The 22,667-nt window shown below is 53.1% G+C and overlaps 1 pseudogene; it reads left to right on the top strand.

Moving 5' to 3' along the window:
• Positions 1-15,056: 15,056 nt before the first annotated feature.
• Positions 15,057-16,086, top strand: LOC142076555 (olfactory receptor 14C36-like; annotated as a pseudogene).
• The last annotated feature ends 6,581 nt before the right edge of the window (positions 16,087-22,667 follow it).

Here is a 22,667-nt window from a genome sequence, read left to right as displayed (position 1 = left end):
TTCTCTTTCAGTCCTTGGAGTGTCCTGCAATTCCCCATATTGTTATCTTGTTTGAGACACTGACCCACAAACCTTAACTGCTGACGTGTTGGAGTTTCAGTCGAGAGGGACCTCGACACACATGGAGACTTGGCCAACAGAAACCTCCTGAAGATTTAAAGGTGAATGGGGCAAGGTCTGCACTGGGTCAGAAGAACCTCGTGCATCAGGACAGGCTGGGACCTGACTGGCTGAGGATTGTTCTGAGGAGAAGGGCATGGGTGTTCTCGTGGACGCCATAGGAGACCATGGTTTTCCCCTTTTGAAAGGAGGATGGAGAAACTGGAGAAGATCCAGAGGAAGGCTGTTTCCATGGGCTTAGGAGCCTAAAGCACATGAGGTGTGTGGAGAGGCTGAGGCAACTGGGCCTCTTTGCTGAAGGGGAGGCACAGGGCAGTCTAAAAGCAGGCGACACCTGCCTGGAGAGGTGGTGGAGCCAAGCTCTTCTGCAATGGCAGATGGTATGGCAGAGACAACAGCCACAAGCTTCTTCCCGGGGGCTTCAGACTGGGCCTCAGGAAAAACTGGCTAGGAGGGTGATGCTGCAGTGCAGCAGGACACCCAGAGACTCTCTGTGCTCTCCATCTTTGGAGGTTTTCAGGTTTCAGCTCTACAAAGTCACAGTGGACCTGACCCGCCGTTTGTGATTCCCCACCTCTAGAGAGGTGTGCTGCTTACCAGGGACTCATATAAGGGATGTCACCAAGAGGCTTCCAAGCCTCCTACAATCCACTATTATCCGCTGCTGTTGTTTCACGTGGGCAGCAGTGCCTCAGCCAGGAGCAGTCTGAGGGCTATCAAGAAGGATTACAGAGCCCAGGGAGCGATGGGAAGGGACTCTGCACCTGAAGAGCAGCACAGAGGAACTCCAGCCAGTAAGACTGCTTCGTCGGGGGCCCAACTTAAATGCCTCTATGCAAACGCACGTAGCATGGGGAATAAACAAGAGGAGTTAGAGACGTGCACACGCCTGCAGGGCCACGATCTTATTGGCATCAGGGAGACGTGGTGGGATGGCTCCTGTGAGTGGAGTGTTGGGATGGAGGGATACAGGCTCTTTAGGAAGGACAGGCAGGGGAGACGAGGAGGGGGTGTCGCCCTCTATGTCAATGACCAGCATGGAGCTCCGCCTGGCGATGGATGAGGAGCCAATGAGAGCTTATGGGTCAGGATTAAAGGGAGGGCAGGGACAGGTGACATTATGGTGGGGGTCTGATACAGGTCACCCCGACCAGGAAGACCGAGCAGATGAGACCCTCTATAGACAGACAGAAGCAGCCTCACGTTCACAAGCCCTGGTCCTCATGGGGGACTTCAACCACCTTGATATCCATTGGAGGGACAACACGGCAGAGTATAAGCAATCCGGGGTGTTCCTGGAATGCATCGATGATGACTTCCTTCTCCAAGTGATAGAGGAGCCAACGAGGAGAGGTGCTATGTTGTTCTCACCAACAAGGAGGGGCTGGTGGGGAATGTGAAGCTCAAGGGCAGCCTTGGCTGCAGTGACCATGAAGTGGTGGAGTTCAAGATCGTTGGGGCACCGAGGGGGCCGTACAGCAAGCTCAGTACCCTGGACTTGAGGAGAGCAGACATTGGCCTCTTCAGGGATCTGCTTGGTAGAGTGCCACGGGATAAAGCCCTGGAGGGAAGAGGGGCCCAAGAAAGATGGTTAATACTTAAGGATCACCACCTCCAAGATCAGGAGCGATGCATCCCAACAAAGAGGAAGTCAATCAAAACCACCAGGAAGCCTGCATGGATGAACAAGGAGCTCCTGGACAAACTCAAACACAAAAAGGAAGAGGGTGGGAGCAAGGACAGGTAGCCTGGGAGGAATACAGAGAAATTGTCCAATCGGCCAGGGATCAGGTTAGCAAAGCTAAAGCCCTAAGAGAATTAAATCTGGCCAGGGACATCAAGGGCAACAAGAAAAGCTTCTATAGGTGCGTCAGGGATAAAAGGAAGACTAGGGAAAATGTGGGCCCTCTCTGGAATGAAACGGGAGACCTGGTTACCCGAGATACAGAGAAGGCTGAGGTACTCAATGACTTTTTTGCCTCAGCCTTCACCAGCAAGTGCTCAAGCCTCAGTGCCCAGGCTGCAGAAAGCAAAGGCAGGGATTGGGAGAATGAAGAGCCGCCCACTGTAGGAGAAGATCAGGTTTGAGACCGTCTAAGGAACTTGAAGGTGCACAAGTCCATGGGACCTGATGAGATCCATCCATGGGTTCTGAAGGAACTGGTGGATGACATTGCTAAGCCACGATCCATGATAGTTGAGAAGCCGTGGAAGTCCAGTGAAGTTCCCGCTGACTGGAAAAGGGGAAACATAACCCCCATTTTTGAAATGGGAAAAAAGGAAGACCCGGGGGACTACAGGCCAGGCAGTCTCACCTCTGTGCCTGGGAAGATCATGGAACAGATCCTCCTGGAAGCTATGCTAAGGCACATGGAAGACAGGGAGGTGAGTTGAGACAGCCAGCATGGTTTCACCCAGGGCGAGTCCTTCCTGATCAACCTAGTGGCCTTCTATGATGGAGTGACTACATCAGTGGACATGGGAAGGGCTACAGATGTCGTCTATCTGGACCTCTGTAAGGCCTTTGACACGGTCCCCCACAACACCCTTCTCTCTAATCTGGAGAAGTATGGATTCGATGGGTGGAGTGTCCAGTGGGTGAGGAATTGGTTGGATGTTTGCATCCAGAGGGTAGTGGCCAATGGCTCAACGGCCAGACGGAGATCGGTGACCAGTGGTGTCCCACAGGGGTCTGTATTGGGACCGTTACTGTTTAATATCTTCATCAATGACATAGACAGTGGGATCGAGTGCACCCTCAGCAAGTTTGCAGATGACACCAAAGCGAGTGGTACGGTTGACACACCTGAGGGATGGGATGCCATCCAGAGGGACCTGGACAAGCTGGAGAAGTGGGCCCGTGTGAACCTCAGGAGGTTCAACAAGGCCAAGTGCAAGGTCCTGCACCTGGGTTGGGTCAACCCCCGGTCTCAATACAGGCTGGGGGATGAAGGGATTGAGAGCAGCCCTGCCGAGGAGGACTTGGGTGTCCTGGTGGAGGAAAAGCTGGACATGAGCCGGCAATGTGCGCTCACAACCACGAAGGCCAACTGTATCCTGGGCTGCATCAAAAGCAGCGTGGCCAGCAGGTCGAGGGAGGGGATTCTGCCCCTCCATTCTGCTCTGGTGAGACCCCACCTGGAGCACTGCATCCAGCTCTGGAGCCCCCAGCCCAGGAAAGACATGGAGCTGTTGGAGCGGGTCCAGAGGAGGGCCACAAAAATGGTCAGGGGGATGGAACACCTCTGCTGTGAAGAAAGGCTGAGAGAGTTGGGGTTGTTCAGCCTGGAAAAGAGGCGGCTTTGGGGAGACCTGATTGCAGCCTTTCAGTACTTAAAGGGGGCTTATAAGAATGATGGGAAGAGACTTTTTAGCAGGGCCTGTTGCGACAGGTCAAGGGGGAATGGTTTTAAACTAAAAGAGAGTAGATTCAGACTAGATAGAAGGAAGAACTTTTTTACAATGAGGGTGGTGAAACACTGGCACAGGTTGCCCAGAGAGGTGGTAGATGCCCCATCCCTGGAAACATTCAAGGTCAGGTTGGACAGGGCTCTGAGAACCTGATCTAGCTGAAGATGTCCCTGCCCATGGCAGGCGGGTTGGACTAGATGACCTTTAAAGGTCCCTTCCAACCCAAACTATTCTATGATTCTATGATACTGATCCCATTGCAGATATTGATATCATTACACATACTGGTAGAGATGATTGTGGTTTAACCCGGCAGGCAGCCAAACACCACACAGCTGCTCGCTCACTGCCCCTCACCACAGTGGGATGGGGGAGAGAATCAGAAAAAAAAAAAAAGTAAAATTTGTGGATTGAGATAAAGAGAGTTTAATAGAACAGAAAAGAAAGGGAAAATAATAATAATAATAATGGTGATAGAATATACATATATTTACGGTCTTTTCTTTAGACAGCTGGAAAGTCTTTGTTAATGCAATCAATTCTGCTGCTTGGGCACTCAGCTTCAGACTGAGTGCTGAAGTCTCTGCTACTTCATTTTCAGGAGTTTCTGAATAACCTCTAACCCAATTACTGTTCAGAAAATATGAGGACCTGTCTACACATAGCTCAAGATCAGGATCTGGAAATGGTACATCTGTTAAATATTTTCAAGTCTTTCTGGCTTCACAGGCTCTTACCACACAATCAGGATGTGGATTTTCTTCCCCAGGAGGAGAGAGCAGAGTAGCAGGGTTCAGCGTGTTACATCACTTCATTGTTATGTTTTCCACTGTTAAGAGAATCAGCTCATAATGATGTACCCAGTGCCTGGGTAAGGTGCTGTGACAGCAGCATTTCAACTTCATGTGGCCTTTGTACCACTAGAGGGGATCCAAGCACCACATTGTCACTCTGTTCAACCAGGAGTGCTGCGGCAGCTGTCCTAGGGACACAAGCAAAGGGTCCTTGAGCTACCAGACTGTTCTGGTTTTGGCTGGGATAGTTACATTTCTTCACGTACAAACATGAAGTCTGGCAATCCCAGAGCAGGTGCAGTCATTAATGCGTCTTCAAAAGCTCAGATGCCTTTCCCTTGTCTGTTGTCCAGTGATGGGGTTCTCCAGCATCTCGAGCAGGAGTCTGTGTCAGTGGTTTTGCCATTTCCCCAGAAGCAGCTTGTGGCAGGTGCACCCACCCCGATAAAAGACCAGGGGCATCAGGACCGCTGCGTCCTTACTTTTCGCGCCCTTACGGTGGCGAGTGCCAACCGTCACGAACGCACTTTCGGTCAGTAATTATGGTCACGTATACACCTTGGGCGAGGAGTAAGAAAATTAAGGCTCTCAGCCACTCAGAGTTGACCACAGGTCAGATTCATCTAAGGTATAAATGGAGCCCCACTGAGGGCAAGTTGAGTTGGTCTCCTCAGAGCAGCAGGTCTCCAATGGGGGACTCGCGTTAGGTCATGCAGAGAGAAGATTAGAAAGGGAAAAGCCCAGCGAGAACACAATCTGGCCACTGTCATAAGAGACAACAAAAAATGTTTTTACAAATATATTAATGACAAAAAAAGAGCCAAGGAGAATCTCCATCCTTTATTGGAGGGGGTGGGGAACAGTGCCACCGAGGACGAGGAGAAGGCTGAGGTACTCAATGCCTTCTTTGCCTCAGTCTTTAATAGTCAGAGCAGTTATCCTCAGGGTACTCAGCCCCCTGAGCTGGAAGACAGGGACGGCGAGCAGGATAAACCCCCCATAATCCAAGAGGAAGCAGTTAACGAGGTTGAGAGCCCTCATCTTATAGGTCAGTGACTGTACATATTTTAGATGCTCATTTCGAAAGCCGGCCATGTAGTATTAATTCCTCATAAACCATCCTGAACCTATGGTTTACTGATACCGTCAGAGTGTTGAATGATTTTTTTGAGCCTCATTTTCAGTTACTTTGCTGCTAAACAATTTTTGCTTAAATCAAGTTTAGTTTTGAACCTATCACCTGCCTAGTTTGATTTTGTGATCCTCCACAACATGGGGACACTAAGGCACAAGGGCATGGAAGAGATGGTGGGAAAAGGGACTACTGGGGGTCTCCAGTCCACGCTCCAACCAAAGGCTGGGGAATCACCAACCGCGGGTCAGGTCGGCTGTGACTTTGTAGAGTTGAAACCTGAAAACCTCCAAAGATGGAGAGCACAGAGAGTCTCTGGGTGTCCTGCTGCACTGCAGCATCACCCTCCTAGCCAGTCTTTCCTGAGGCCAAGTCTGAAGCCCCCAGGAAGAAGCTTGTGGCTGTTGTCTCTGCCATACCATCTGCCATTGCAGAAGAGCTTGGCTCTACCACCTCTCCAGGCAGGTGTTGCCTGCTTTTAGACTGCCCTGTGCCTCCCCTTCAGCAGACTAAAGAGGCCCAGTTGCCTCAGCCTCTCCACACAGCTCATGTGCTTTAGGCTCCTAAGCCCATGGTAACAGCCTTCCTCTGGACCTTCTCCAGTTTCTCCATCCTCCTTTCAAAATGGGAAACCCATGGGCTCCTACGGCATCCACCAGAACTCCCATGCCCTTCTCCTCAGAACAATCCTCAGCCAGTCAGGTCCCAGCCTGTCCTGATGCACGAGGTTCTTCTGACCCGGTGCAGACCTTGGCCCCTTTGCCTTTAAAACTTCAGGAGGTTTCTGTTGGCCAAGTCCCCATGTGTGTCGAGGTCCCTCTCGACTGAAACTCCAACACGTCAGCAGTTAAGGTTTGTGGGTCAGTGTCTCAAACAGGGTAACAATATGGGGAATAGCAGGACACTCCAAGGACTGAAAGAGAATGATGTGCTTAATGGAATTGCTACCCAAGGTTGAAAACTTCCACAGCAACCATCTCAGAAATGCCAAAAGAGGGAACGAAAAAAAGAAATGCACGGCCAATGGGGAAAGGTTTCAGAGGGTAGGCTGTTCTTTTTGGAGGGTATTAGGATAAGAAAAGAGAAGCACTTGTAATTTCAAGGAATGAAGAGAGAAGCAAAGGATGCTGTTGGCCTTCTTTGCTGATGGCTCCTGTTTTGCCTAATGAAATCCAAGGACCAGCAGAGCCTTTCCTGCAGAGCTGCTACCCAGCCACACAACCCCTGGCCTCTGTCACTGCACGGGATTGGTGCACCTCAGGCAGGACTTGCAAATTTGTGTTTACTGGACATCATGATGTTACTTTTTGCGAATCCCTGTGGCCTGTCTCTGTTCTTTGGGATGGCAGGCCTGCCCTCCAGTGCAGTGTCTGCTCTCCTCAATATGGTGTCCATCTGCAAATGCGATGAAAAAGCACTCGCTCATCTCCTCCAGGTCATTGAAAGCACGTTAAAGAGGGCAGGTGGCAGGACAGACCCCTGCAGGACCCTACTAGCTCGATGCCTGCAGGCAGAGTACCACGCATTGATCACGTCCCTCTGAGCCCAACCATCCATCTGGTTATTTACCCATCTACTTATCCACCTATGCAGACCTTAATATCCGAACTTGGGACAAGAATATTGTGGGGGGTGATGTTGAAACTTTCACTGACTTCCAGGTGAAAAGACAACCACTGGTCTCCCTGTGTCCAGCAGTCCTGTCCTTTCATCACAGAAAGCAAAGAGGAAGGCGAGAGACAAGCTAAATGCAGTAAATCCAGTCACCTTCTCTTTCAGACCCCCAGAAATGGGATCTGAGGGAACACGATGTGGGGCACAGCCTTCCGCTCCTCTGCACATCCTTGGGGCAGTTTTGAAAGGTGCGTGCAAGGTTTGGGTGCTGCGAGTCATCAGGGAATCCCCACAGACACCACCACCTTTGAAAGATGATGGAGAGTGGCTTCACTGTGACCTTGGGCTGCTCTCTCAGCTCCCTGGGATGCCACCCCTCCTGTCCCCTCGACTGGTAAGGATTGCGTTGGCTCAAGTGATCCCTGACTTGATCCCCATGCACCGCTGCTTGATCTCCTCCAGAGTCCTGCCCTGAGTCCCAGAGGCCTGGCAGACCTTGCAGGGGAAGACTGAGGCAAAGAGGACACAGAGAACCTCATCCCACCAAGGCGAAGGGCTCCGGAGAGGAGGATCGCGCCGGGGACCCTTCGTAAAGTGGCAAAATCGCTGCAAAATCCGCCAAGGCAAAAGCGCAGGAGCGAGAGGGTGCCCCAGCCCCCCTCCCCCGAGCCGGAGGACCGAGCTCCTGACGAGCGGCGGCTCTGACTCAGCGCGGGCGGGGACAGGCAGGACGGCGGCCAAACCCCCTCAGGTACAAGAGCAGCCCCCAGGGAGCACGAGCGACCTGGAGCGCAGTGAAACAGGGCGGGCAAACAGGGCGTGGAGCGTCAGAAGGGCGTGGCGTGGCAGTTGGCGCGGCAGTTCATGCGAACAGGGCGCAGCCCCCCTCCAGGCTCTAGAGGCGAGCTCAAGTCGTGGTCGTCGCCCTCCCAGAAGAGGACCTGGCCATGGTTTCCACTCGGCCGAAAGCCATCGCCAGGAGAAACGTGGCGACCCAGACGGAGCCCCTACGCAAAGACACATCTGTCCAGGTCTCCGGCTGCAGGGAGTGCCTGAGCCTGTCTCTGGTACAGGAGGGCAGCAGAGACGACACCTGTGTGCGCTGCGACCAGGTGGATGATCTGCTCAGCCTGGTGGCAGAGCTGAAGGAGGAGGTGGAGAGCTTAAGCAGTATCAGGGAGGCCCTCCCGGCCTCCCTCACCCCAACCTTCCCAGTTGCCCTTACAGAACAGATATGGGGCCCTGGAACTTGAGGGCCAGACAAACGAGGACGCAGATGAAGGCCCATCCAGGGGGTTGCCCAAGGTGAGGCAGTCAGCCCCACGCATGACGACTGCCTCCGCTAAGAAAAAAAGGAGGGTAATTGTCCTAGGTGATTCCCTTCTGAGGGAGACGGAGGGCCCAATTTGTCGGCCAGACCCATCCCAAAGGGAAGACTGCTGCCTCCCTGGGGCCCGGGTTAAGGACATTACTAGGAAGCTCCCCAGTCTGGTACAGCCCTCCGATCACTACCCGCTACTGGTTATACAGGCTGGCAGTGAGGAGGGTGCAGAGAGAAGTCCCGAAGCGATCAAAAGGGACTTCAGGGCGCTGGGGCGACTGGTGGGAGGATCGGGAGCACAGGTGGTGTTTTCCTCGATCCCTTCAGTGGCAGGAAGGAATACTGAAGGGAACAGAAAACTCATCGGATCAACACGTGGCTCAGGGGCTGGTGCCATCAGCAGAATTTGACCACGGGGAGGTTTACACGGCACCGGGGCTGCTGGCGACGGACGGAGTTCAGCTGTCTCACAGGGGGAAAAGGATTCTCACGTGTGAGTTGGCGGAGCTCATCGAGAGGGCTTTAAAGGAGGTTCGAAGGGGGAAGGGGATAAAACCAGGCTCACTAGAGAAGAGCCTAGGGGCGGCACACCAATGTCGGGGGAGAAATCGGCAGCCCAGCTCAAGTGCATCTACACCAATGCACGCAGCATGGGCGGCAAACATGAGGAGGAGCTGGAAGCCATTGTGCAGCGGGGTAGCTATGACTTAGTCGCCATCACAGAAACATGGTGGGATGAGTCTCACGATTGGAGTGCTGCAATGGATGGCTATAAGCTCTTCAGAAGGGACAGGCGAGGAAGGAGAGGCGGTGGGGTAGCCCTGTATGTTAGGGAGTGCTTCGACTGTCTAGAGCTCAATGGTAGTGATGACGAGTTCGAGTGCTTGTGGGTAAGGATGAGGGGGAAGGCCAACAAGGCAGATATCCTGCTGGGAGTCTGTTATAGACCACCTAGCCAGGACGAGGAGGCAGACGAAAAATTCTACCAGAGGCTCGCAGAAGTCTCCCAGTCGCTAGCCCTTGTTCTCGTGGGGGACTTCAACTTTCCAGACGTCTGCTGGAAATACCGCACGGCAGAGAGGAAACAGTCGAGGAGGTTCTGGAGTGTGTGGAAGATGATAACTTCCTGACGCAGCTGGTAAGCGAGCCCACTAGGGGAGGTGCCTCGCTTGACCTGCTGTTCACAAACAGAGAAGGACTGGTGGGAGATGTGGTGGTCAGAGGCCGGCTTGGGCGTAGCGACCATGAAATTCTCAATACTTGGTGAAGTAAGGAGGGGGGCCAGCAAAACCGCTCCCATGGACTTCCGGAGGGTGGACTTGGGCCTGCTCAGGACGCTGGTCGAGAGGGTCCCTTGGGAGACAGTCCTGAAGGGCAAAGGAGTCCAAGAAGGCTGGACGTTCTTCAAGAAAGAAGTCTTAAAGGCGCAGGAGCGGGCTGTCCCCATGTGCCGCAAGAAGAACGGGCGGGGAAGACGACCGGCCTGGCTGAATGGGGAGCTCTGGGTGGGACTCAGGAAAAAAAGGAGAGTTTATCACTTGTGGAAAAAGGGGCAGGCAACTCAGGAAGAGTACAGGGATCGCGTTAGGTCGTGCAGAGTGGAAATTAGAAAGGCAAAAGCCCGGCTAGAACTCAACCCGGCCACTGTCGTGAGAGACAACAAAAAATGCTTTTACAAGTATATTAATGACAAAAGGAGAGCCAAGGAGAATCTCCATCCTCTATTGGATGTGGGGGGGAACGTTGCCACCAAGGACTAGGATAAGACTGAGGTACTGACTGCCTTCTTTGCCTCACTCTTTAATAGTCAGAGCAGTTATCCTCAGGGTACTCAGCCCCCTGAGATGGAAGACAAGGACGATGAGCAGGATAAACCCCCCATAATTCAAGAGGATGAAGTTCATGACCTGCTATGCCACCTGGACGTTCACAAGTCTATGGGGCCGGATGGGATCCACCCGAGGGTACTGAGGGAACTGGCGGAGGAGCTTGCCGAGCCACTCTCCATCATTTACCAGCAGTCCTGGTTAACTGGGGAGGTCCCGGATGACTGGAGGCTCGCCAATGTGACGCCCATCTATAAGAAGGGCTGGAAGGAGGATCCGGGGAACTACAGGCCGGTCAGTCTGACCTCGGTGCCGGGGAAAATTATGGAGCGGTTCATCTTGAGGGTGCTCACGAGCCATGTGTGGGACAACCAGGGGATCAGGCCCAGCCAGCACGGGTTCATGGAAGGCAGGTCCTGCTTGACCAACCTGATCTCCTTCTATGACCAGGTGACCCGCCTTGTGGAGGAGGGAAAGGCTGTGGATGTGGTCTACCTGGACTTCAGTAAAGCCTTTGACACTGTCTCCCACAGCATTCTCCTAGAGAAGCTGGCGGCTCACAGCTTAGACAGGTGCACTCTTTGCTGGGTAAAAAACTGGCTGGGCGGCCGAGCCCAGAGAGTTGTGGTGAACGGAGTTAAATCTAGTTGGCGGCCGGTCACGAGCGGTGTTCCCCAAGGCTCAGTGCTGGGGCCGGTCCTGTTCAATATCTTTATCAATGATCTGGATGAGGGGATCGAGTGCTCCCTCAGTAAGTTTACAGAGGAGACCAAATTGGGTGGGGGGAGTTGATCTGCTGGAGGGTAGGAAGGCTCTGCAGAGGGACCTGGACAGGCTGGATCGATGGGCTGAGGTCAACTGTATGAGGTTTAACAAGTGCCGGGTCCTGCACTTGGGTCACAACAACCCCAGGCAACGCTACAGGCTTGGGGAAGAGTGGCTGGAAAGCTGCCCAGAGGAAAAGGACCTGGGGGTGCTGGTAAACAGCTGAACATGAGTCGGCAGTGTGCCCAGGTGGCCAAGAAGGCCAACGGCATCCTGGCCTGTATCAGAACTAGTGTGGCCAGCAGGAGTAGGGAGGTGATCGTGCCCCTGTACTGGGCACTGGTGAGGCCGCACCTCGACTACTGTGTTCAGTTTTGGGCCCCTCACTACAAGAAGGACATTGAGGTGCTGGAGCGTGTCCAGAGGAGGGCAATGAAGGTGGTGAAGGGCCTGGAGCACAAGTCTTATGAGGAGCGGCTGAGGGAATTGGGGTTGTTTAGCCTGGAGAAGAGGAGGCTGAGGGGAGACCTCATCGCGTTCTACAACTCCCTGAAAGGAGATTGTAGTGAGGTGGGTGTTGGTCTCTTCTCCCAAGTAACAGCGATGGGATAAGAGGAAATGGCCTCAAGTTGCGCCAAGGGAGCTTTAGATTGGACATTAGGAGAAATTTCTTTACTGAAAGAGTGGTCAGGCCTTGGAACAGGCTGCCCAGGGAAGTGGTGGAGTCACCATCCCTGGAGGTATTTAAAAGACGTGTAGATGAGGCGCTTAGGGACATGGTGCAGTGGGCATGGTGGTGTTGGGCTGACGGTTCGACTCGATCTTACAGGTCTTTTCCAACGTTAATGATTCTATGATTCTAAGATACTTCATAATAAAGAAGAGATTGTCCTCAAAATTAATATATCATTCATTTTTCTGACTCTGCTAACAGTTTGGCAAGTTTGAAATCTAAACTTTCCTCTAAATGAAATAGTTCTATTTATTTCAATGTTTGGTACTCTCATTGGTGTAAGGAGGATCTCACTTAGCTGTAAATCTTGTTGCAAAAGCTAGATCAAATCTTCCTTCCTCCCTCAGCCTTATAAATTAAGGTATTTTGTTGATGTCCTGCCCTTTAAGGTAATATTTGTTTCAATAGCTGAAATAAAAGCATTTGAAACCTGGACTCTAATGATGATAGGGATACAAACTGTAGTGCACAGTTCAGTAACTGTAGTCTCCACAAAAAGCCAATACCAGAAAGTGAAGGCTATAAGTGCCTGTTCCATTTCTTTTGAGTTTCTGTTAAACTATAGATCTATGTACTCCTGCTCTCACCACATTCAGCAGTGGTCACACAGCACCTTTGTTTCTTCTTTAACTGTTTCTGAAGTAGTGAACGCTCCTTCTGGTGCCCTGCAATGGCCTTTCAAGTTCAGAGGGAGTTTTGATCTGGAGCCTTGCTGAGCTTGGAGGATGCTGTCCTTGAAGAGCAGCTGTCCTGAGCTCTGCAACCATGTCACAGCTCTGTCTCCTCAGGAACAGCTCCAGCTCTTCCTGCCTGTGGCCCTGGCTGAGGCCATTGCTGCACGTTTGGGCTGAAGCCCTGCAGCTGTGGAAGCAGGCAAGCTCGTCCCTGCCCTAAGGAAACCTGGTCCCAAGCGCCCAAGACCCCCTGTGTGCAAAGGCTTTGCTTCAGAGCAGAGACATGGCGTGGACAACAGAGAGCTGAATGTCTTTCGAGCCCTAGGACTACAAAGCCACACTGAAATGCCTATTTCATTCAAGTAAGGATATCTCCCAGCTTGGAGAAATTAGGTCTTTGCTTGTCACCTTCCTGGGAGTCCTGTCTGATGCTGAGACAAAGAAAGGGGATTCTCATGGCCAAGTCTTTTCCTGAGAGGAGAAGTAAGTGTCTCTGCACAGCTGAGGGAGGGAAGATCAGGGATGACTTCAGGCTGTTTCCCAGCAGGTTCCCCTGGAGCCGCAGGGACCCCTCGAGGGAGCCCCGAGGGGCAGAGCAAGTGCTGCCTTGGGCTGGTCCTCTGCTGCTGAGCTGGGCCGGGCTCCTGGAAGGAGGGAGCTCCTGGCAAGTGGGCAGTGCTGCAGAGAGACAGCTCTGCCCAGGAGCAGCTCCTCTGCAAAGCGCAGCAGGGCTGAGGGCACTGCCTGCAGGCACCGAGGGGAGGGAGCGAGGCAGAGAGAGCGTAAAGGCAGTCTGGAGTGGGAGGATGCTGAGAGCTCACTGCGCGGAGAGATCTTCACAGCCCTCTACATGGTAAGTCCCTGGGTGCAGGACAATGTAGCTGGTGTTCCTGGAGGGATATCCAAAAGCTGGTACATACCACAGCAACTATGATCTTTCAGGAGGACTCTCACAGCTTCCCTGCTGTAGAGGAGGAGGAGGTGCTGCAGAGCAGGGCTTCCCTGCTGCACCGTCAGAAGGAGAGGGCATGACGACTGCCTTCTCCCGGGCACTGCTCCAGGGTGTGAAGGCGTGTGTGCAGGCAGGGGGGGCCAGGGCTGTCCTTCCGAGCAGGGTCCCTGCACCCCAGGGGGCTGAGCACCAGGGCAGGGACTCTGCTGCCTGCCAGGGTCAGCACTCAGCCTGCCCGGGGAGCTCTCCACGATGCTGTGGGGAGAAGCTGTGGGTGGAAGGAGTGAGCCCCACCAGGGCACGGTCCTTCTGCTGTCCAGAGGGTGCAGCGTGGGTCAGGGCTGCTCAGGCTTCTCCATCACCCGGAGGACATTTGCAGAGGGTCATGTTAAAGATGGGTGTCGAGGTAGGGGATTACCTGAAAGGGAAGAAGTGTGTGCTTTGAGTTTTCTCCCCTGGGTTGGCCGGGTGCGCAGTGGGAGATGGGAATTGATTGCTCTGCTCTGGAGAAGGCAATGAGACCCCAGTTCTCGTTAGGACTTGCCTGAGCTGCTCCTTAGCCCCTGCACACACCGAGATGTCCCTGGGCAGTGCCCTGCTGCCAGGAGGTGTCTGCAGGGCAGAGCTGAGCACGCAGCAGGGCGGATGGGCTCTGTGAGCATGAAGAGGGAGGAGAGGTGAGGGCAGAGAAACAGGTCCTGGCCCAGAAGAGCTCCAGGCAGCAGAGCCATGGGCAGCGAGGAAGAGAGAACTGCTCCCAGAAAGGCCATGGGAGGAGGGGTTCAGGCACCTCCCTGCCATCCCCTGCAGTGCAGATGCTTTCCCTGGAGCAACCCCCTGCTCTCCTCACTCACACAGCAGAGCCTCTGCCCTTCATGTGTGGCTGGCACACATCTCTCCCTCCTTCCAGGACACGCCAAATTTAGGACAGTTGAGTCTTTCCTTGGGAGGTCCTGCTGGGCTGCAGGCTGCCCTCCAGTAGGACAAAGCTCTCCCGGGGCATCTCTATGTCATGCAGGAGCCCCATGGAGAAGACACCTCGGTGCTAAGGCCATTGAAATGCTGCTGGGTGGCTGTATGTGGGCAGCTGTGAGGAGCCCTCTGTGTCCGTGGTTGGGAGGGGAGAGCTGAAATCCTCCTCAGGTACGATGGGGTGAGGACTTTGGAGATGTGTACTCAGAACGTGGATTCCTCTGCTCCCAGCAGTGTCCGGTTTCTTTTGGGGGGAACACGCGAGTGCCATAGTCCTCCAGCTGAAAGAGCGGCCAGCACAGGGCAGCTGAGCTCAGGGCTGATGGACAGAGCGGCTGTCCTCACTCTGCACTGAGGGACAGTCCCTTTGCCTCTCAGGACCCACACGATTTCACTTGCAGTGCAGCAGAAATGCCCAGGATTTCTGTATTAGAAACACTGCTCAGCTGTGGTGGGGCAACCAGACCAGAAGACACAAACCAAAACCCCCACAGCTCTGCTCTGCAGGCAGGTGAATTGGCAGCAACAATGCTGAGAAACTCTTTGATATCACGAGTGGATTTAATCTCAGATCACCCCGTGTTCCTGTTTCCCTATTGCTGCGGGGCAGGACTGACTCCTCCAGAGCCCACAGCAGAGCCTGCGGCTCCCTGGGGCACCCTCAGCCAGCACCAACCAGAGCTCGTGCAAGGGACCTGCCAAAGGTCTTCCTGAACGGAGAGAGACAGTTTGGGGGTGTCCTATGAGAAATGGCTTTGATTTTGCTCAGAGAAGTCTCTCCTAACTTGTCACTGTCTTTTCCCTCTTGGACAGTCCCCCATGCCCAGAGGCAGCAGATGTCCAACACCAGCTCCATCACCCACTTCCTCCTCCTGGCCTTCGCAGACACGCGGGAGCTGCAGCTCTTGCACTTCTGGCTCTTCCTGGGCATCTACCTGGCTGCCCTGCTGGGCAACGGCCTCATCATCACCGCCATAGCCTGCGACCACCGCCTCCACACCCCCATGTACTTCTTCCTCCTCAACCTCTCTATCCTTGATCTGGGCTGCATCTCCACCACTGTTCCCAAATCCATGGCCAATTCCCTCTGGGACACCAGGGCCATCTCCTACTCGGGATGTGCTGCCCAGGTCTTTATGTTTGCCTTCTTGTTAGTGGCAGAGTATTATACTCTCACCATCATGGCCTATGACCGTTATGTTGCCATCTGCCAACCCCTGCACTACGGGACCCTCCTGGGCAGCAGAGCTTGTGTCCACATGGCAGCAGCTGCCTGGGGCAGTGGGTTTCTCACTGCTCTGCTGCACACTGCCAATACATTTTCACTGCCCCTCTGCAAGGGCAATGCTGTGGACCAGTTCTTCTGTGAAATCCCCCAGATCCTCAAGCTCTCCTGCTCACACACCTACCTCAGGGAAGTTGGGCTTCTTGTGGTTACCCTTTCATTAGGATTTGGGTTTTTTATTTTCATTGTGCTGTCCTACGTGCAGATCTTCAGGGCTGTGCTGAGGATCCCCTCTGAGCAGGGACGACACAAAGCCTTTTCCACGTGCATCCCTCACCTGGCTGTGGTGTCCCTGTTTGTCAGCACTGGCATATTTGCCTACCTGAAGCCTCCCTCCATCTGTTCCCCATCCCTAGATCTGGTGGTGACAGTTCTGTACTCCTTGGTACCTCCAGCAGTGAACCCCATCATCTACAGCATGAGGAACAAGGAACTCAAGGATGCCCTGAAGAACCTGATTCGAGAAGTAGTATTTCAGCAGAAATAAGCTGCCCATCTCTCTTCACAAGGTTTCTCCAAGTGATCTCAGGCAACTTGTGTCCTTTGGGCATTGTACTGGTTATAATCGTGTTTGTTCAGAAATGTTTGCTTTCATCCTCCTTCTCAAGAGGCTGAAGCCAGTCTGTCTGGCCCAAAGGCCTTCTCTCCATGAGTCTATCACTGCGCTAATGCTGGCCTCCTTTGTGGCATGTCTGTAAATAAAGGGGATTGCCTGCGTGCAGCGTGTGCAGCTTGGGCTCTTCTTTCCACAGTGGAGTGCAGAATACACTCAGGGAATTGCAGGCGAAAAGGCCCTGCTGTTGGGTGCTGCATTGGCTTAGGGGGACAAGGGCATGGCTTGATGTGTGAGGGAATGAGGGCTGGAGTGAGCCTGAACCCAGCAGGAGAGCACAGGGAGATCTGAACCCACCAGGAGAGCACAGGGCATCTCTGGGTCACTGGGTGCCTCGGGGTAGAAAGTGAATGGAGGTTTCCAAAACTTCCCCAAAAGTGGAGTCACCCAAAGGAAAAGGGCTATCCTGCAGGATGCACAGCCCAATGGGGCTCTGCAATGCCAGAGAGGCAGTGGAGACACATAAGGTACGAGGAAGGCAGCCTGAAGAGTGATTCACATCATCTTCAGTGAGGAGCCATGGGCTGGATCCAGTGACACACCTGAACACATCCTGAAAGAGCTGAAAGGCCCTGTGATTTCTCGGAGTATCACAGCCCAGAGCCATGGGAGAAACCTGTCAGGGGCAGTGATGCCAGTCTGGCCAGATCTGCTTCACTCCCGCACCAGCATGGCCAGGATGGAGTCAGCCCATGGTGCCAGGGCAGCTCTGCAGAGCAGCAGCACCAGCTCCGGGCCCTGTGGGCACCTCAGGGGAGGGAGCCAGCAACAACTGGCCAGGCCAGCACAGACACTCTCCCCTGGGGAAAGGCTCTCTGTGGAGCAGGGGTTTCCCTGGAGAAGAGTGGAGCACCACGCGTGGGTCAGAAAGAAGGCAAGAAGCAGGAGAAAGAGGTTTTTCTGTTCACCAACTTGGGGCAGCTCCTGTGCCACTGGACCTGGGGGTGGGGGTGGCACCGGCTGTGTGGGGGCTCTTCTGGAAAGGACACAACAGCACCCCAAGAGTGACGGAACCAATTCCTTGGGCCATTGCTGGCCTCGAGCCCTGGGACTGATGGGGAGGATGAGAGCCCCTCCCCACCCCCAGGAGCTTCTGGGTCCTTCCGAGAGGCTGGGGCTGTGGTGGGAGTGCCCAGAGCTCTGCAGCACCCTGCAGCAGGCACTGCTGTGGGGCAAGCCCAGGCTGAGACTCACATGGAGCCTGCTGCCAACCAGCACCCCCAGGCCCCTTTCTGCAGGGCTGCTCTCCAGCCACTCCCCTCCCAATCTGTACTTGTGTCCGGAGCGTTACTCCGTCCCGGGTGCAGATCCCGGCAATTGGACTCGTTGAATGTCATGCCCTTCAGGATGACTGCTCAATGCTCCAATGGAGCCGGATCCCTCGGCAAGGCCTCTCGTCCCTCGAGAGAGTCAACAGCACCTCCCATTGTGGGATCATCAGCAAACTTGCTAACAACGGATTCCACTCCTGCCTCCAGATCATTGAGAAATACATTGAACATTGATAAACGTATAGATCTGGTCCCAGGATGGAGCCCTGAGGAACACCACTGGTGACCAGCTGCCAGCCAGATGCAGCCCCATTCACTGCGACACTTTGAGCCCTGCCGTCCAGCCGGTTCTTCACCCGTGAGTGTTCCGGGAACCCCCTCATCTCACGGCTGGACAACTTGCCCAGAAGGATGCTGTGAGGGACGGTATCAAAAGCCTTTCCGACATCCAGAAAAACGACATCCACCGCCTGTCCTTCATCCACGAGGCAGGTGACCTTATCATAGAAGGATATCGGATTGGTTAAACAGGACCTTCCCTTTGTGAACCCATGCTGACTGTGCCTGATGATTGCATTGTCCTTTAAATGCCTTTCCATGGCACCCACAATCCTAGAATCCTAGAATATCTCAAGTTGGAAGGCACCCATAAGGATCATCCAACTCCCTGCTCCTCACAGCACTACCAAAAACTAAACCATATGACTTTCATACATCAAAACAAATTGATAAATATCCATTTTTATAGAAAAACACCCCCAGTGCTATGAAGATTCCCTTCATGGCACTGAACTATATCTGTCACTCTTTTCTAGTGGCACTAAGAAAACAGAAACAACCTCTAAAATCTTGCTGCAGGGGACGTCAGAATCGGATGTTGCTTATGGAAAATTTTGTAACAGCCCTATCTAAAACTCTGTAGTGCTTTATCTGGAATAAACACCTCTCCTCCTTCAGTAAGTTACGTCATCTCCTTCGGAGCAGGTTTCCTCTCTTTCTACCTAACGTACACCATTGCAACTGGCATGTTGTGCATCAGAAGAGATCAGCACTTCAAGAACTGCCCTCTCTCTCAACAGTGCAGAGCTCTTGCTGAGCCACTGGTCATACTCAGTGCTAATACACAATAAACTAAACCATTCCATACTCCTTTCATGTCATTGAACCATTTTTCTGTACAGATTTATGCTTATTTTTAAAAGCCTGTCATTGCACTGATGCTGCTAAAATTCCTGCAGAACAGCTGGTTCTTGCCTTGGATCTCTCCCTTCTCCTCTCTACGTTCAGTAGCAGAGAAGTCTTGAGGGCACGCATTGCCTTCCCACAATTTTTAAAATAATCACTTGTCATGGTTTAACCCCAGTCGGCAACTGAGCCCCACACAGCCACTCACTAAGTCCCTGTGGTGGGATGGGGGAGAGAATGGGAAGTGTAAAAGTGAGAAAACTCGTGGGTTGAGGTAAAAGCAGTTTAATCATTAAAAGAAAGAAATAATAACAATAGTAATAAAAATAAATTTTTAAGGAAAACAATAAAACAATAAAGAGAGAGTAAAATAAAACCCAGAAAAGACAAGTGATGCAAATGAAAACTTGCATCAACGGGGGGGGAACGTTGCCACCACGGGGCCAAAACGGGGGGGAACGTTGCCACCAAGGACGAGGAAAAGGCTGAGGTACTCAACACCTTCTTTGCCTCAGTCTTTAGTAGTCAGAGCAGTTATCCTCAAGGTACTCAGCCCCCTGAGCTGGAAGACATGGACGATGAGCAGGATAAACCCCCCATAATTCAAGAGGATGAAGTTAATGACCTGCTACGCCACCTGGACGTTCACAAGTCTATGGGGCCGAATGGGATCCACCCGAGGGTACTGAGGGAGCTGGCAGAGGAGCTTGCCGAGCTGCTCTCCATCATTTACCAGCAGACCTGGTTAACTGGGGAGGTCCCGGACGACTGGAGGCTCGCCAATGTGACTCCCATCTACAAGAAGGGCCGGAGGGAGGATCCGGGAAACTACAGACCGGTCAGCCTGACCTCGGTGCCGGGGAAGATCATGGAGCGGTTGGTTTTGAGGGTGCTCACGAGCCATGTGCGGGACAACCAGGGGATCAGGCCCAGCCAGCACGGGTTCATGGAAGGCAGGTCCTGCTTGACCAACCTGATCTCCTTCTATGACCAGGTGACCCGCCTAGTGGATGAGGGAAAGGCAGTGGATGTGGTCTACTTGGACTTCAGTAAAGCCTTTGACACTGTCTCCCACAGCATTCTCCTAGAGAAGCTGGTGGCTCATGGCCTAGACAGGTGCACTCTTCGCTGGGTAAAAAACTGGCTGGACAGCCGAGCCCAGAGAGTTGTGGTGAACGGAGTTAAATCCAGTTGGCGGCCGGTCACGAGCGGTGTTCCCCAGGGCTCAGCACTGGGGCCGGTCCTGTTCAATATCTTTATCAACGATCTGGACGAGGGGATCGAGTGCTCCCTCAGTAAGTTTGCAGACGACACCAAGCTGGGCGGGAGTGTTGATCTACTCGAGGGTAGGAAGGCTCTGCAGAGGGACCTGGACAGGCTGGATCGATGGGCTGAGGCCAACTGTATGAGATTCAACAAGGCCAAGTGCCGGGTCCTGCACTTTGGCCACAACAACCCCAGGCAACGCTACAGGCTTGGGGAAGAGTGGCTGGAAAGCTGCCCAGAGAAAAAGGACCTAGGGGTGCTGATTGACAGCCGGCTGAACATGAGCCGGCAGTGTGCCCAGGTGGCCAAGAAGGCCAACGGCATCCTGGCCTGTATCAGAAATAGTGTGGCCAGCAGGAGTAGGGAGGTGATCGTGCCCCTGTACTTGGCACTGGTGAGGCCGCACCTCGAATACTGTGTTCAGTTCTGGGCCCCTCACTACAAGAAGGACATGGAGGTGCTGGAGCGTGTCCAGAGAAGGGCAACGAAGCTGGTGAAGGGCCCGGAGCACAAGCCTTATGAGGAGCAGCTGAGGGAACTGGGGTTGTTTAGCCTGGAGAAGAGGAGGCTGAGGGGAGACCTCATCGCACTCTACAACTACCTGAAAGGAGGTTGTAGCGAGGTGGGTGTTGGTCTCTTCTGCCAAGTAACTAGCGATAGGACAAGAGGAAATGGTCTCAAGTTGCGCCAAGGGAGGTTTAGATTGAACATTAGGAGAAATTTCTTTACTGAAAGAGTGGTCAGGCCTTGGAACAGGCTGCCCAGGGAAGTGGTGGAGTCACCATCCCTGGAAGTATTTAAAAGACGTATAGATGAGGCCCTTAGGGACATGGTGTAGTGGGCATGGTGGTGTTGGGTTGACGGTTGGACACGATGATCTTAGAGGTCTTTTCCAACCTGTATGATTCTATGATTCTATGATTCTATGATTCTATGATTCAATTGCTCACCACCAACCGACCAGCGCCCAGGCAGTGGACTCCCCGCCAACCTCCCCCCTAGGTTTATTGCTGAGCATGACATCATACGGCATGGGATATCCCTTTGGTCAGTTGGGGTCAGCTGTCCCGCCTGTGTCCCCTCCCACCTTCTTGTGCACCCCCAGCCCACTCCCTGGTGGGGTGGGGTGAGGAGCAGAAAAGGCCTTGACGCTGTGTAAGCACTGCTCAGCAGGAACGAAAACAGCCCTGTGTTATCCACACCGTTTCCAGCACAAATCCAAAACACAGCCCCATACCAGCTACTCTGAAGAAAATTAACTCTATCCCAGCCAAAACCAGCACAGCAATTTATATTATGATCTTCTCCATGGTTTTTCCAGGTACTGAGGTCAGACCAAGAGGTCTGTCGTTTCCTGGGTCTTCCCTCTCGCCCTTCTTGCGTACGTTGGAATTATGTTGGGTAGCTGCCAGTCAGTGGGGACCTCCCCAGGCTCCCCAGACCTTTGGTAGGTGATCGAGAGGGGTCCTGCCGTGACATCCACTGGCTCATTCAGTACTCTGGGATTAAACCCTTCTGGCCCCATGGACTTGTCATAGGATTATAGCATGGTTTGGGTTGGAAGTGACCTTTAAAGGTCATCTAGTGCAACCCCCCTGCTGTGAGCAGGGAGAACTTCAACTAGATCAGGATGCTCAGATCCCTGCCCAACCTGACCTTGGATGTTTCCAGGGAAGGGGCGTCTACCACCTCTCTGGATAACCTGTTCCGGTGTCTCACCACCCACATCTTAAAAAATTTATTCCGAACATCTGCTAGATCCTTCATTACTCTGAGATGAATGCCAAAAGGCCCCATGGCCTTGTGAACATGCAACTGATACAACTGGTCCCTTTCAATTTTAAGGTCCACAAATGGACTGTGCTGGTTTTGGCTGGGATAAAGTCAATTTTCTTCAGAGTAGCTGGTATGGGGCTATGTTTTGGATTTGTGCTGGAAACACAGAGCTGTGTTCATTATTGCTGAGCGGTGCTTACACAGAGTCATGGCCTTTTCTTCTTCTCACCCCACCCCACCAGCGAGTAGGCTGGGTTTGCACAAGAAGTTAGGAGGCGACACAGCTGGGACTGTGGCTCATAGATAAGGCTCCCCTTGGAGCAGGTACACCCCTAAGGGACTGCAGTCTGTGGATAAGTCCAAGCCGGAGCAGGGGCAAGGGGAGGAGGTCATTGCAATGTTGAACCCGATGGTCTAGTCCAAAGGGTCCAGGGGTGGAGACTGTAATGGAAATGCCTTCAAATTGTTGTAACCTGGGATTTGAGTTGCATGTTAAGGGAATTACTAGAGCAGGAACCCCCTGTTGTTAGCTAGGCTAGGAGCAAGGGGAGGTGTTCATTGCAATATCAAAGCCTATAACGTGGCCCAAGGAGATCAGGGATGGAGACTGTAATGGATCTACCTTTAAATTGTTGTAACCCATGATTTGAGTTGCATGTTATAGGAATTACTGTAGCAGGAACCACCCAAACAGTGGAGGTTTGGGTGGAGGACAACATCTGCTCTGCTCCAGTTACAAACAGGGCCCAACTTCACAGGATCATAAGAGAACGGAGGTTGAAGGGACCTCAGGAAGTCTGCAGGCCAACCTGTCAGAAACAGGGTCAGACCACGTTGTTCAAGGCTTGATTGAGATTGAAAACCCCAAGGACAGAGAATGCACAACCTCTCAGGGTGACCTGTTCCAGCACTTGGCTGAGCTCATAGGGAACAGAGTTTTCCTTATCTCCTCGCTGA

Source organism: Calonectris borealis, unplaced genomic scaffold, assembly GCF_964195595.1.
Source record: "Calonectris borealis unplaced genomic scaffold, bCalBor7.hap1.2 HAP1_SCAFFOLD_66, whole genome shotgun sequence".
NCBI lineage: Eukaryota > Metazoa > Chordata > Aves > Procellariiformes > Procellariidae > Calonectris > Calonectris borealis.
The sequence above is the reverse complement of the archived record's forward strand: the minus strand, read 5'-3'. Positions and strand labels throughout refer to the sequence as shown.